At 46.4% G+C, this 16,653-nt stretch overlaps 1 protein-coding gene across 7 annotated transcripts in view; it reads right to left on the reverse strand.

The window, feature by feature from the left end:
• Positions 1-16,653, reverse strand: part of BIN1 (bridging integrator 1) — a 258,711-nt gene that overhangs the window by 200,025 nt on the left and 42,033 nt on the right. The gene's annotated exons all lie outside the window — the stretch shown is intronic.

Below are 16,653 nucleotides of genomic sequence, written 5' to 3' on the forward strand. Positions count from 1 at the left end.
ACCCCCCCCCCCCCCAACAAAAAAAGCTAGCGCCCGTTTCATTGCTCAGAGAAACGGGCCTTCTTTCCTAGTTTTCATATATGACGATATATGTTGGGAGTTAAATCTTAAAACAGGAAGTACTACACAATAGAATGTGTATATAGGAGGCAACATATACTGTTAAGGGAGATCTGTGCACAGTATTAAAAATTCTGCACACTTTTATTAAAACACTAGTAAAAGCGGCCCGTTTCGGAGAGCAATGAAACGGGCGCTAGCGAGGTTGTTGTTGTTTTAGCGATGTTGGGGGGGGGGGGGGTCAGTGACATACCGACAGCGTGTGGTCCCGTATCCTTCCATTAATGCAGCTTGTCGATCGGTGCTTGGTGCGTGCGTATGGTATCGGTGTGTGTCGTTCGGTAGCTCCGTGGCTCCGCCCTCGACGTCATGACGTTGTACGCGAGGGCGGGGCAGACAGTCACGGTTCCACTGCGATCTACACCATGACGGAAGTTGGAGTTGAAAAAATGTTGCCTCATTAGAACGTTGGGGTTGCGAATTATGTCCGGAAGGGGCGTGGCTGAGGGCGTGTCTACTGAGTGAGGGCGAGTGGTGGTCACCGCCTAGGAGGGTGAGTGGTCCTGCCAGCCTACCCTAGGAACAGTAGGATTCAGGGCTTCACTGAACGTTGGAAGTGAGAATTATTTATATAGACTAGTAAAAAAGGCCCGTTTCTGGAACGAATGAAACGGGCGCTAGCAAGGTTTTCCTGGGAGTGTGTATGTTTGAGAGAGAGAGCCAAAGTGAATGTGCGGGTGTGTGACAGAGTGAGACTGTCTGTGTGACAGTGTGTGTGTGAGAATGAGAGTGTGTGACAGGGCCCCCTCCCCTGTTCCTAATGCCCCTCACCCCGTTCCCTCCCCTCCTTTTCCTCCTCCTTCCCACACTTTGGGTTCCTTAAGGCTTTCAAAAGTCTATGTACCCCCGTGGCCCTAACGCCCAGTATCCGGATACCCCACCACTTTCCTCCTCACCCCTCTCCCAAGATGTAATACTTTCACGTCCTTCATTTAAAAAAAAAAAGTGTCCTATCTACCGTGTACAAATGCCCGGCATTCAGATTGTGTTCCTCTCGTAAATTTTCATTTCTTTCATTCATTCAGAACTCCCCCCCCCCCCCCGAACACTTTTGGTTCCTTCAGTCTTTTAAAACTCTCCTATGTACCCCCGTGGCCCTAACGCCCAGTATCCGGATACCCCACCGCTTTCCTCCTCACCCCTCTCCCAAGATGTAATACTTTCACGTCCTTCATTTTTTTTAAAAAAGTGTCCTATCTACCCTGTGTACAAATGCCCGGCATTCAGATTGTGTTCCTCTCGTAAATTTTCATTTCTTTCATTCATTCAGAACTTCCCCCCCCCCCCCCCCCCCCCCCGAACACTTTTGGTTCCTTCAGTCTTTTAAAACTCTCCTATGTACCCCCGTGGCCCTAACGCCCAGTATCCGGATACCCCACCGCTTTCCTCCTCACCCCTCTCCCAAGATGTAATACTTTCACGTCCTTCATTTTTAAAAAAAAAAGTGTCCTATCTACCCTGTGTACAAATGCCCGGCATTCAGATTGTGTTCCTCTCGTAAATTTTCATTTCTTTCATTCATTCAGAACTTCCCCCCCCCCCCCCCCCCCCCGAACACTTTTGGTTCCTTCAGTCTTTTAAAACTCTCCTATGTACCCCCGTGGCCCTAACGCCCAGTATCCGGATACCCCACCGCTTTCCTCCTCACCCCTCCCCAAGATGTAATACTTTCACGCCCCCCCCCCCCCCTTCTCCAGTTTAACACTTTTGGTTCCTTCAGTCTTTTAAAACTCTCCTATCAACCCTGTGACCTAATGGCCAGCACTCAGATCGTTTTGCTTTGCCAAATTGTCTGTCACTGAGGTCAGTGCGTGCCTGCCTAGCAGACCACTTCCGGCTGGCACGGTCCCAGGCACATCCTGTTGGAGGTGAGAATTATTATATAGGATAACCACTGCCTTGAGGAGTAATTAATCTAAATTTCAAAACAGTATAAGGCACTCAAAGGTTTTGGTACAAATTTCCCTCAGGAATACAGTAATAGTGCATCATATCTGAGGCTTCTGGTTTTACATGACTTCAACAAGCAGTGCCAGGAGAAACAGAGCTAGAGCCAGTGCCAACTTCTTGCCGCTGCCAATACTTGTGGCCATACAGCAGTGCTCTTAAGAGCTTGCTGCTATAAATAAATATCAACAGTTGAAAAAAAAAAAAAGTTAGTGACTGAACATGTATTGGAACCCACACTACCAAAAGCAGTAAAAAAAACCACACTCAACCACTTGAATTTCCGGAAAGCACTATATACAGAACTGTTCAGAAGGGCATACCCAACATAAACCCGGACATTTGCGACACAACGTAACCAAAGATCGTAAGGGACATATACTACTACTGCTACAAATCATTTCTACAGCGCTACCAGTTGTACGCAGCGCTTCACAATTGAACGTGAAGAAAAGGACAGTCCCTGCTCAAAAGAGCTTACAATCTAAATCAGGACAGACAGGACAAACAAGGGATAAGGGTAGAAGGACACATAGGAATGATTCTAAATGGAATGTTGCTACTATTGGAGATTCTGTTGCTACTATTAGAGATTCTACATGGAATGTTAATGTTGCTATTCCGCTAGCAACATTCCATGTAGAAGCCTGCCCTTGCAGATCAGCAACGCGGCCGCGCAGGCTTCTGTTTCTGTGAGTCTGACGTCCTGCAGGACGTCAGACTCACAGAAACAGAAGCCTGCGCGGCCGCGTTGCTGATCTGCAAGGGCAGGCTTCTACTACTACTATAAATCATTTCTACAGCGCTACCAGTCGTACGCAGCGCTTCACAATTGAACATGAAGAAAGGACAGCCCCTGCTCAAAAGAGCTTTCAATCAGGACAGACAGACAGGACAAACAAGGGATAAGGGTAGGACAGACAGATAGGACACATAGGGAAAAAGGGACTATTGAAGAGAGGAAGACAAGATAAAGGTTATGAGCAAGTGACAAGTTAGGAGTCAAAAGCAGCATCAAACAGGTAGGCCTTTAGCCCGGATTTGAAGGCGGCCAGGGATGGAGCTTGACGTAATGGCTCAAGAAAGTCTATTCCAGGCATAAGGTGCGGCGAGATAAAAGGAACGGAGTCTGGATTTAGCGATGGAGGAGAAGGGTGCAATTAGGAGAGATTTCCATAGTGAACGGAGTTCCTGGGAAGGAGTGTAGGGAGAGATGAGGGTGGAGAGGTAGTGAGGGGCAGCAGAGTGAATGCACTTATAGGTCAATAAGAGGAGCTTGAACTGTATACAGAAACGGATAGGGAGCCAGTGAAGTGACTTCAGAAGAGGGCTGATATGGCCATAGCGACTTTGGTGAAATATTAATCGTGCCGCAGAATTTTGAACAGATTCAAGAGGAGAGAGATGGCCGAGTGGAAGACCTGTGAGAAGCAAGTTGCAGTAGTCCAAGTGAGAGGTGATGAGAGTGTGGATGAGGGTTCTGGTAGCCTGCTCAGATGTCCTAACGATGTCCTCTCCAACTGTCTTTACCATACATGTTTCTCACTCTACCATAATATCACCTTGATATCACTCACACCTTGTATTTTTTCACACCGGAAATCGGTCAATGCCGATTACAGTACCATGCAAGCCACATTCAGCCTGCAAAGAGGTAGGAAAATGTGGAATACAAATGCAACAAATAACAATAACAAACGAAGATCAAACATCAAAAGTCCTAATAAAAGCAATAGATAACTCATTTCCCCAGCTAACCACCCTTTCATATACTTTCTCCTCCTCCCCCCACCATAAATGAATCTCTTACCCCATTGTTAACTCACCTCCTGCTTCTTACAGCTGCCCAAAAGACATCCCCAAACCCCACTCATGTCTTCCCCACCTCATCAATCCCCCCCCCCCCTCCACCCCCCTTCACTGGTGGTGCTAACTCCAGCACAGTATTTCACCCATCAAATGTCGGCATTCTGTATTTTTCACTCTTATGGGGTATTATTTTTTTTTTTAAAGCACAATTCTTGATGTTATGGTATTCCTCTAATTTTGCCACCCATCCATTGGGTGCAGAGCAATACAAGTATCTAAGAGGTAATATATATACCTCTTAGATACATGTATTGGGTATAAATTTTAAAAGATATATTTCTAGAGGTAAAATAGTTTTATATGTAGAAACAACCTCAGAACATAAGTATACAAGAGCATAAGCAACATCATACTGGGACAGACCAATAGTCTAACAAGCTCAGTATCCTGTTTCCAACAGTGACCAATTCAGTCCACTCAAGTACCTGGCAAGATCATAGTAACATAGTAGATGACGGCAGAAAAAGACCTGCATGGTCCATCCAGTCTGCCCAAGACAAACTCATATGTGTATACCTTACCTTGAATTTGTACCTGTCCTTTTCAGGGCACAGACCGTATAAGTCTGCCCAGCAGTATTTCCCGCCTCCCAACCACCAGTCCCGCCTCCCATCACCGGCTCTGGTACAGACCGTACAAGTCTGCCCTCCCCTATCCTCTCCTCCCAATCACCACCCCCTCTTCCCCCCACCTGCTCCGCCACCCAATTTCAGCTAAGCTTCTGAGGATCCATTCCTTCTGCACAGGATTCCTTTATGCACATCCCACGCATGTTTGAATTCCGTTACTGTTTTCATCGCCACCACCTCCCGCGGGAGGGCATTCCAAGCATCCACCACCCTCTCCGTGAAAAAATACTTCCTGACATCTTTCCTGAGGCTGCCCCCCTTCAACCTCATTTCATGTCCTCTCGTTCTACCGCCTTCCCATCTCCGGAAAAGATTTGTTTGCGGATTAATACCTTTCAAATATTTGAACGTCAGTATCATATCACCCCTGTTCCTCCTTTCCTCCAGGGTGTACATGTTCAGGTCAGCAAGCCTCTCTTCATACGTCTTGGAACGTAAATCCCATACCATCCTCGTAGCTTTTCTTTGCACCGCTTCCATTTTTTTAACATCCTTCGCAAGGTACGGCCTCCAAAACTGAACACAATACTCCAGGTGGGGCCTCACCAACGTCTTATACAGGGGCATTAAAACCTCCTTTCTTCTGCTGGTCACTCCTCTCTCTATACAGCCTAGCAATCTTCTAGCTACAGCCACCACCTTGTCGCACTGTTTCGTCGCCTTCAGATCCTCAGATACTATCACCCCAAGATCCCTCTCCACGTCCATGCCTATCAGACTCTCCCCTAGGCAATTAAGATAAACATCATAAAATCTATTTTACTCTGTAAAGTTAGTTGCATAGTTCAGGCAATTTGTGTGCCTACAGCCTCAACATGTAAATAAACTCTGAAATTCGTTGCCAGAGAATGCAGTAAAAGCACTTAGCTTAGCGGGGTTTAAAAAAAAAGATTTGGCTGGCTTCCTAGAGGTAAAGTCCATAAGCCATTATAAAATGGACTTGGGGAAAATCCACTGCTTATTTTTAGGATAAGCAGCATAAAATGTATTGTACTGTTTTGGGATCTTGCCAGGTACTTGTGGCCTGGATTGGCCACTGTTGGAAACAGGATGCTGGGCTTGATGGCCCTTCGGTCTTCCCAGTATGGCAATACTTACGTACTGTTTGGAAAACAAGATACTGGGCTAGCTGGACCATTGGTCTGACACAGTATGGCTATGACCCGAGAACTCAGCACAGGGCAGTGGTGTGTGTAAATGGAAGCACTGGATTACAGCATTGTCCCCAGTGTGACTAACAGAGAAGCAAGGACAGGGCTCTGGAACAGTCAACCATTACATTTAATTAAGATAATGGAAAAGGATTTTGGCACTAGGCAAGTGGTTGTCAAACTTTTTCAGTTCACGGCACCCTTCGTGTCCAAGCAATTTTTTGCACACCCCCCCCCCCCCCCCCCCCCCAGTTCTCCCATCTTTTTCTCTGCACAAATATAACAGTGCCAGGGTGTCCCTATAACCAGCCCCTTCAAATGACACACCGATTACGATTTATAACAAATTACTACTCTTCCTACGGAAAGTTATTCCCTTATTATACTTCCTCTGTGTACATCTGTATGCCGCATGAGCCAGAATGGTTAAAAATATAAGTGATATTAAATAAGAAATGCTACCAACAATAAAAAATGACAATTTGTATGCAGCATCTCACAGGTTGCTTGCTTTTGTTTTGAATGGGAAGGGAAACAGAGACTGACCTATTGGCTTTAACTTTTTGACTTCATCACGTCTCCTGTTTCCATCCGACCTCCCTGGCAGTTGCCTCTGCGAGTCCCAAAGGCCGTCTGCTCCGTGTCCCGGGAGGACGCGACAAAAAAAACAAAAAAGCAAGCAAGCGCGGGGCCGCAGCAGCCTTCAGGCACGGGCTGTCGGCTCTGCTGGTTCTCTGCCCCTGCTGAGGTCAACCTCCAGCTCTGGGGGCAGAGGACCGGAAGAACTGACAACGCTAGAAGACTGCTGCATCCCTGCGCTTGCTTTTTTGTTGTTGTTGTTCTGCTTTGTCTGCAGTAGCGGTTTCGGGCAGGAGGGAGGTTGGGATTTGCTGCGGCACCCCAGAGAGTTCGCTGCGGTGCGCCAGGGTGAGGCAGCGCACGGTTTGGGAAACTCTGCACTAGGCTATAGAAACACTACCACCTGTATTCTATATGGTGCTTTGAGCAGTATGTGCGCGTCTGGATGCATTTCCAATTTGTGCACGCAATTAAATTAATTGGGCACTAATTGGCAATTAGAATTTCCTTGCACATCTTTTTAAGTGTATTCGATAAACAGGTGCATATAAAGTCCAGTGTGTGGGTCCAAAAGGGTGCCTGGCCATGGGAGGGGCATGGGCAGGTCGGAAGCATTCCTGAAAATTTATACGCATTGTTACAGAATTAGCAGGATCCACGTCTAATTTACATGTGGGGGATTTACACCAGGTGCTCATGGGTGTAAACGTAGCCACTGAGAGGGGGGGGCAGGGGAGACAAAATTCCCCGGGCCTCCAAGGGGGGCCTGGCGCCGCAGTCCCACCCGCCCTCCATCGTCGACCGTCTGCCCCCTGCATTGAAATTGCAGTCTCACCTCCGTGAAAGCAGCGCTGCAGGCAGCAGAACACCTCCCTTCGACCCTCCTTCCTTCCCTGTGTCCCGCCGTCGTCCGACGTAACTTCCGCGAGGGCGGGACACAAGGAGGGCCGAATGGAGGCGTTCTGCTGCCTACAGCACTGCTTTCATGGAGGTGAGACTGCGATTTCAATGCAGGGGGCAGACGGTCGACGATGGAGGGCGGGTGGGACTGCGGCGCCAGGCCCCCCTTGGAGGACGGAGGGGGGAGTGGTGGCGACCTTGGGGGGGGGGTGGAGGGGGGCAGCGGCGGTGACCTCGGGGGGCGGGGTGGCGAGGGCAGCAGGGGCGGGGCCCAGTCTCTCGGCGGCCCTGGGTGTAAATGGTGATGCCTTAATGTAGTTTTAATTCCTGGCACTAAGCACTATTTTATAAACCGCTCCTAAGTGACGTATATAGCATAGTGCTTTTTTTTTTTGGGCGGTGATTTTTAGGCGCCATTTATAGAATCATTTATAAGTGTGTTTCTAGCGTATGTTCACAGCTGAATCTGAGAGGTCTTTATTCAGTGTTTAATTGTTTCTCTTCTGCAAATGAACTAACTCTAAACATTACTAATGTAAGTAATAAATGGGGAGTGAAGTTTTGTTAAAGTAAAACACACACTAGGATCCATGAGGGTGGGGCTCCCTCTGAGCCCTATGCTATGACTCACTTCCTCTGATGTTTCAGAGCACTGGAGGAGGGGGTGGGGGAAGGGTACCCAGCACCATGCAAAAACACTGCAAGAAATACACGGACATCCTCTGAATTCCAATCGCAGAATGGCTGAAACCAAAATGCATACAAGGCTGAGATAATCCTAACACTGGACGCAAGCTGTGTCAAAAGTGTATCACTGTATCGAGTGGGAAGCCACGTGACCCTCAAACACAAACATTATTTCAACAAAGTCAAGCGTCGTCGTCCCAAAAGGTCAGACCTCACTGAAGAGAAACGCACAGATCCATCATAAGTGCTGAAACCCCCTCAGCTGTTCGACAATCTGGGAGTAAAAATGCCACTTTTCACTCTACGGATTGCTCCTGGAGCTGCAATCAGAGCAGAAGCAAAGACATCACAAAGCCAACCGATATAAGCGGGTTATGAGCGTGGTTTGGTCTCAAAACGGATCATGAGTGTTCATCAAGATCAGTGGACTCTCACACAGGATGTTTTATTTTGTCTTCGGTTTTTCAGCACAGTAGTGATGAATTGCGAATCGTGCAATACACAAGCAGACACTGAAATTCTGGGACTATGTTTTTGGTCAGGAAGCTGCAACCTTGGAATTAAAAAGCATACATTGCAGAGGTCGTCATCCATCAAGTGCTGGAATTAAAAACAGTCTCCATCTCCTTCCACACTTGCAGACCAGCCTAGAGCGCCACTAATATGACACCAAAATCATATCGCAAAAAGATGACTTTTGAAGCGCCATTTGTTAAGAAAGAAACGGATTATGGTCTGCGGTAGTGTAGACGCGTGTTTTGGGCGCACGCAGAATTTTTTTTTCAGCGCACCCACAAAACAAACATGCAGCAAAATAAAAATTGCCGTGCGTCCAGTTTGGGTCTGAGACCTTAGCGCCAGCCATAGGCAGTAAAGTCTCACGCGGTAACCAGGCAGTAATGACCTACACACACCAAATGCCACTTGGCGCACATCCGATACGCGTGGCAGAAAATAAAAATTATTTTTCGGCAGCACGTATCGGACACGCACCACAGATGAAATTACCGCACGAGCCAAGCGGTAGCCATGGGGTAACTTCATTTTGGCGTGTGTTGGGCACACATAGACGCTTATACAACTTAGTAAAAGGGCCCCTAGGTGAAGTGGAGAAGCATAAATCGAAAGGGGCGTCCAAGTATTCCTGAGGACGTCCTTGCAGGGCATCCCAGCGAAGGGGCGGGGAAACCCATATTAACGAAAGTGTTTGACAAAGTCCCTCATGAAAGGCTCCAGAGGAAATTAGAGAGTCATGGGATCGGAGGTAGTATACTGTTATGGATTAAAAACTGGTTGAAAGATAGGAAACGGAAAGTACGGTTAAATGGTCACTATTCGCAATGGAGAAGGGTAGTTAGTGGGGTCCCTCAGGGATCTGTGCTGGGACCGTTGCTTTTTAACATTTTCATAAATGACCTGGAGGTGGGGGTAACTAGCGAGGTTATCACATTTGCTGATGACACAAAGTTGTTTAAGGTCGTCAAATCGCGGGAAGATTGTGAAAAGTTGCAAGAAGATATTGCGAGACTAGGAGACTGGGCGTCTAAATGGCAGATGACGTTCAATGTGAGCAAGTGCAAAGTGATGCATGTGGGAAAGAGGAACCCAAACTATAGCTACATCATGCAAGGTTCAACGTTAGGAGTCACGGAACAAGAAAGGGACCTGGGAGTCATCATTGATGATACGTTGAAATCTTCTGCAGCTAAGAAAGCAAATAGAATGTTAGGTATTATAAGGAAAGGGATGGAAAACAAAAATGAGGATATTATAATGCTACTGTATCGGTCCATGGTGCGACTGCACCTAGAGTATTGTGCTCAATTCTGGTCGCCGCATCTCAAAAAAGATACAGTGGAATTAGAAAAGGTGCAGAGAAGGGCAACGAAAATGATAAAGGGGATGGGACGACTTCCCTATGAGGAAAGGCTAAAGCGGCTAGGGCTCTTCAGCTTGGGGAAAAGGCGGCTGAGAGGAGATATGATAGACGTCTATAAAATAATGTGTGGTGTTGAACGGATAGATGTGATGCGTCTGTTCACGCTTTCCAAAAATACTAGGACTAGGGGGCATGTGATGAAGCTACAATGTAGTAAATTTAAAACTAATCAGAGAAAATATTTCTTCACTCAACGTGTAATTAAACTCTGGAATTCGTTGCCAGAGAATGTGGTAAAGGCGGTTAGCTTAGCGGAGTTTAAAAAAGGTTTGGCTGGCTTCCTGAAGGAAAAGTCCATAGACCATTATTAAATAGACTTGGGGAAAATCCACTGTTTCTGGGATAAGTAGTATAAAATGTTTTGTACTTTTTTGGGATCTTGCCAGGTATTTGTGACCTGGATTGGCCACTGTTGGAAACAGGATGCTGGGCTCGATGGACCTTTGGTCTTTCCCAGTATGACAATACTTAAGTATTCCTTAAGCCAAAGTAAAAAAGAATGGCTCAAGTTGTAAAGAGTAAGGTAGGGAATTACAAAGAAGCCCTCCCCTCCCACCCCAAAAAAAATAAATGCACAGTTCCTAGTAGATTCCAAATGGGAAGATGACACTGGTGGAAGCATCAATCCACAACCACTGGAAGAACAAGGAAAATGAGGGACTATGAAAGGAAATAGGAGCGAGGTCAGATTCTAGAAGTGCCACAAGGAGGAATTCAGCTTCTGCCGAGGTATCAAGTTAGACTATCACTTCACTACTTTTCATTTAGATATCAAGTAACTATTACTGCTGGTCAGAGACGCTCTATATTTATTGCAGAGCACACTGCTTCCTTTCAGCCTTTCGGAACAAACCTGAAAACACATTATATTGTCCCCAAAGAGATGAGGCAGTCTCCCAAATGCCTACACGATTTTGTTCACTGCATCCAAGTTTTACTGCCAATCTGTAATTAAATCTCGTATCCTAAACTGTTTGACTTGCTATTGCAATTCTCTGTGTCTCTAGACCGCCCACTGAGGCAGGTTTTCAAGGTAATTGGAATTTACCAGGCAGTGGCAGAATTCAAGCGTGCATGAGATAGTCAAAAGGACCTTAGTGGCAGAGAGAGTGGAGAGTACAGACTAATGCAGACCTGTGCCAACACGGTAAGCAAAATTCTGCTGCACGACTAACATTTCGCCAAAGTCGTTATGCACATATCAGCCCTCTCCTGAAGTCACTATCCCGTTTCCGTATAAAATTCAAGCTCCTCTTATTGACTTATAAGTGCATTCACTCTCCACCCTCATCTCTCCCTACACTCCCTCCCAGGAACTCCATTCAGTAGGCAAATCTCTCCTAACTGCACCCTTCTCCTCCATCGCTAACTCCAGACTCCGTTCCTTTTATCTCGCCGCACCTTATGCCTGGAATAGGCTTCCTGAGCCGTTACGTCAAGCTCCATCCCTGGCCGCCTTCAAATCCCGGCTTATTTATTTATTTATGTTGATTTATATACCGTGTCTTGTTGCAACTGCAAAACAGAACGGTTTACATATATATAAAAAAATTGGTATATACAAATAAACAAACATAGGAATTCCATTCGTGACAGGAAAGCACAGCAATCAAGATAGACTACATAATAAATCAATACAAATTAAAAATCTAGTATACAATTAAGCTATCCCATTTTTCTTTGTCTTTTTGACCTTATCTCATTATGCCAAGTTCTGTTCTACATAGCTTATAAAGAGAAAGGTTTTCAGAAGTTTTCGGTAATGGAGATAAGATTTCTCTAGTCTGATCTCCTTTGGAAGGCTATTCCAAAGAGAGGGTGACAGGTAGAAAAAAGCCGATCTCCGTGTAGATTCCCACCTAGCCTTAGTAAGAGGGGGAATGACTAACCTGTTATCTGTTAGGGATCTGAGAGTTCGCATAGCGGTGTAGGGGATTGTTAAATTCGACAAGTAGCTGGGGTTTAATGTGTGAAAGGCTTTGTGTGTAAGGACAAGAGCCTTAAACTTTATTCTTGCTTCAACCGGGAGCCAGTGCAGATGATGCAATAAAGGTGTTGCTCGATCATCCCTCCGGGCCCTACAGATCATACGTGCTGCTGTATTTTGAATTCTTTGTAATCGCTTTAAATTTGCTTGGGTAATCCCTGCATATATAATGTTTGATGCTGCTTTCAATTTCTAACCTGTCACCTGCTCGTAACCTTTATCTTGTCCTCCTCTCTTCAATAGTCCCTTTCCCTATGTGTGTCCTTCTGTCTGTCTTACCCTTATCGGTCCTATCTGTCTGTCCTGATTTAGATTGTAAGCTCTTTTGAGCAGGGACTGTCTTTTCTTCATGTTCATTTGTAAAGCGCTGCGTACGACTGGTAGCGCTATAGAAATGATTTATAGTAGTAGTAGTAGTAGAGAGGGTGGAGACTACAGACTAATGCAGACCTGTGCCAACACGGTAAGCAAATGCCAATGTGTAAACCAAAGGAACTAAGCGATCCTCATCTATAGACACTTAAGGCTTCTTTTACAAAGCCTCGTTAGCGATTCCTATGCGGCAAATGAGGAGGCGGCCCATATGGGCTTCCTTTAAATTTGCCACACAGAATCGGTACCACAGCTGTGTAGAAGAGGCCCTTATTTTAAAGATGCAAGTATGTAAATGCATTCTATGAATGTTTATTTCTCACTAGTAAAAAAAAAAGGCCCGTTTCTGAACACAATGAAACGGGCGCTAGCAAGGTTTTCCTTGGAGTATGTATGTTTGAGAGAGTGTGTGTGCGAGTGACTGTGTGAGAGTGTATGGGGGACAATTTCCGTTGTTCCCTTGTACTTCCCTCAGCTACCCTTCTGCATTGTGAATTCTGCCCACAGAGATAGATTGTGTGAGTGTCTGTGTCACAGGAAGAGTTCGTGTGTGTGTGTGAGTGAGAGAGGGTGGGGCAGGCTGGGAGGTTGGGGGCGAGTGTTTGTGTTATTGTGTGTCTCACAATGACAGGGGGAAGGGGGGTGGTGAACTGAGATGGTGTTGCAGGGGGCTTGGAGGGGGGTCAGGTTTGTTGGGGGGGGGGGGTTGGCCGTGTTGTTGCTGGCTGGTATTAGTGTGTTGCTTTATTCAGTGTATGTGTGTGTGTTTTTTGCTGTGTTTTTGTGGGGGTGTGGGGGTGTTTTTGTGTGTGAGATTGAAAGGTCATATGTGTCACAGAGATAGATTGTGTGAGTGTCTGTGTCACAGGGAGAGTTCGTGTGTGTGTGTGTGTGTGTGTGTGTGTGTGTGTGTGTGTGTGTGTGTGTGTGTGTGAGTGAGAGAGGGTGGGGCAGGCTGGGAGGTTGGGGGCGAGTGTTTGTGTTATTGTGTGTCTCACAATGACAGGGGGAAGGAGGGTGGTGAACTGAGATGGTGTTGCAGGGGGCTTGGAGGGGGGGTCAGGTTTGTTGGGGGGGGTTGGCCGTGTTGTTGCTGGCTGGTATTAGTGTGTTGCTTTATTCAGTGTATGTGTTTGTGTTTTTTGCTGTGTTTTTGTGGGGGTGTGGGGGTGTTTTTGTGTGTGAGATTGAAAGGTCATATGTGTAACAGAGATAGAATGTGTGTGTGTGGAAGTGATGGAGAGTGTGTGAAAGTTGCTGTGTGGGGTTGAGTAAGTGTGTGTGTGTGGAGTTTATTGTATAATCAGTGATTTCTGTATGAGGGAGAAGGACAAAAAAAATAAGACACCCAGAATGCTAGAAAGAAAAGGGGAAGCAGTGACAGCCGCTGAAGAAGAACCTAGTATGCAGAAACTGTCCTATGTCCATCGTATTCTTGCTGTTCGCCCCTTTCAGTGAAATTTCTTCAAAAACAGTGTAAATACATTCAAATATGCATGCACAAAACCGGGGCAATGCACAAAACCTTAGGGTTTCAAGACGGCATGCTATTTCATCTCCTGTTGCCTCGGGTACCCACCTATACTGTAAGCTCATCAGGACAGGGACTTTTTAAAAATTAACAGAACTTACGAAAGAAGAGGGACGTGACAACCCCTGAGGTAGGGGGTAGAGAGAGGAGATAGCAGTCTTGGGAGGAGGGAAGAGAATATGCAACAATAGCTGTCGACAGTGAAGGAAAGAGAAGATGTGACGACCCGGGAGGGAGGAGAAGGGGGAGGATAAGTAAGAATACTTGAGGTAGGGTAGGATGAGGAAGTGCTGGCAGTTCCCAGAGCGTACAGGTTCATGTGCACGGGCCGGGCGCCCGAGCTGATGCTGACAGGCTTGGGGGCTGCGGGTAGGAGGAAGGAGCGACAGCGGTGGTTGTGGTAGCAGCTACTGCGGCGGTGGAACCCGGTGCGGTGGCGGTGCTCACTCTTGGTCCACTTGCGCCACCGGTTGCACGTCCCTGAACCCCCGCTCCCCCACTGCTTTGTTCCCGCTCCGCCATGGCGGCAGCGGCATCCCATCCGCTCTCCTACCCTGATTGGAGGCACAGGGTCCAGCCGTTACCAGCCGCTCAATGCACACATGCATGTTCTTTGTGCTCTCTGCTCCCGGCGGCAACCTCTCTCCAAACAGTCGCACGCACACATGTACTGATCCACCCTCAACGGGATAGGGGCTTGGTGATGGGGAGGGGGTTGTGTGATGCGCCGGGGGGAGGGGTACGCGCTTTGTGATGCGCCGTTGTTGAGGGGCTGGGGTGATGCGCCGGGTGGGGGGGGTTAGAGTTGTTTTGTGGGCAGGCGGAGGAGTAGGCAAACACACTCCGCGTTTGCCTACTCCTCCCCCTGCGTCTGTCGCAGATTTGCAGGGGAGGGGCACTGACCGCTGTTGCAATTCGTTGAGTGTCAGTGCTCCGCCCTCGACGTCATCACGTTGGACGCGTGGGCGGAGCAGACACTCAAGGAGAAAAAAGTGGTCTCTGCCGCCTCACTTTTAGAACGTTCGGAAAGTGAGGCTTCATTAGAACGTTGGAGGTGCGTTTTATATAGAGAGATATGTTGCAAACCAAAGAGGTTTAGGGCTTTTGAAAGACTGGATTTGGGATTCTATTTTATGCACTTAATTTTATGCCACTTCAGCCCCGGGAGCTCACAGCTCTCTACACACACAAAAAAAAAAAAAATCCATGAAATAGTGCATTATAAAAATGTAATATCTGCAAGCTAACATATTACAGGAGTAAAACAAGATAAGACAACCAAGATTAGGACAAGCTAAACAAAGCAGCAAATTAAAAGTTGACATTTGTTGTTACCTGCTAGTTTCCTGTCCTTAAGTCCAGACCAAGTGTTTTATGACACTCTACCAGCAGATGGAGACAGAACCTGAATTTCTACTGGCATCACCAGTATAAGGGAGAGGTGCAATTTGGAACTGGTCAGTATGCTAATAACACACACTGGACCCCAGAAATGAACCCTCTGCAGCAGGTTTGAAAATCTTCTACAGCATCTGCCTTGTACAGAGGCCTACATTATTTATTTTTTTATTTGTATTTTACCTTAAAAAAAAAAAACCTAAACCAAGTACAATAAAACATATATTTAAAAAAAAAGAAAGACCATCAAAACAGCACATATCAAACAAATAAAAGAATGTGCTAAACATCTCATTCAGTTTTGGAGGCCGTACCTTGCGAAGGATGTTAAAAAATGGAAGCGGTGCAAAGAAAAGCTACGAGGATGGTACGGGAGTTGCGTTCCAAGACGTATGAAGAGAGACTTGCTGACCTGAACATGTATACCCTGGAGGAAAGGAGGAACAGGGGTGATATGATACAGACGTTCAAATATTTGAAAGGTATTAATCCGCAAACGAACCTTTTCCGGAGATGGGAAGGCGGTAGAACGAGAGGACATGAAATGAGATTGAAGAGGGGCAGACTCAAGAAAAATGTCAGGAAGTATTTTTTCATGGAGAGAGTGGTGGATACTTGGAATGCCCTCCCAAGGGAGGTGGTGGAGATGAAAACGGTAACAGAATTTAAAAAATGTGTGGGATAAACATAAAGGAATCCTGTTCGGATGGAAGGGATCCTTGGAAGCTTAGTGGAGATTGGGTGGCAGAGCCAGTGGTGGGAGGTGGGGCTAGTTTTGGGCAGACTTCTACAGTCTGTGCCGTGAAAATGGCAGATACAAATCAAGGTCACGTATACAGAAAAAGTAGCACATATGAGTTATCTTGTTGGGCAGACTGGATGGACCGTGCAGGTCTTTCTGTGCCATCATCTACTGTGTTACTATGTAATCCTCGGAGCAGAAAGAGGACAAGGCTCCCTCCAGCACCACCCTGCCAAAGGCACCATACTTTCTGCCCCCAACCTCAACCTTTAGTGCCTTTTAATTTATTTATATATTAAAAAATAAATATATTCGGGCTGCATGATTTAAGTAGGCTGTGAAACTAAGGCTGCTTTAGATTTGTATTTCTTACCTTTTCATTACTTTATGATTGTGTTTTGATCAAAATTTCTAATCACGATTAATCGCATAACTAAAAGGTATGTTATTTTTTTCCTCTACTGCAGCTCCGTGCGACCCTCGGCAAGACACTTAGAGGTCATTTTACTAAGGTGCACTGAAAAATGGCTTGCAATAGCGTAGGCACGGGTTTTGGGCGTGAACATAATCATTTTTTAGCGTACCTGTAAAAAAAAAAAAAAACGCCTTTTTTTTTGCCGAAAATGGCCGTGCGGCAAAATCGAAATTGCCACCTGTCCATTTTGGGTCTGCGACCTTACCACCAGCCATTGACCTAGTGGTAAAGTCTCACGCAGGGTAATGACCTATGCATGCCAAATTGGCACGCATCTGATAGAATTTTTCGACCGCGCATATCTGACGCACATCAAAAATGAAATTA

The sequence above is a fragment of the Microcaecilia unicolor genome, chromosome 7, assembly GCF_901765095.1.
Source record: "Microcaecilia unicolor chromosome 7, aMicUni1.1, whole genome shotgun sequence".
Classification (NCBI taxonomy): domain Eukaryota; kingdom Metazoa; phylum Chordata; class Amphibia; order Gymnophiona; family Siphonopidae; genus Microcaecilia; species Microcaecilia unicolor.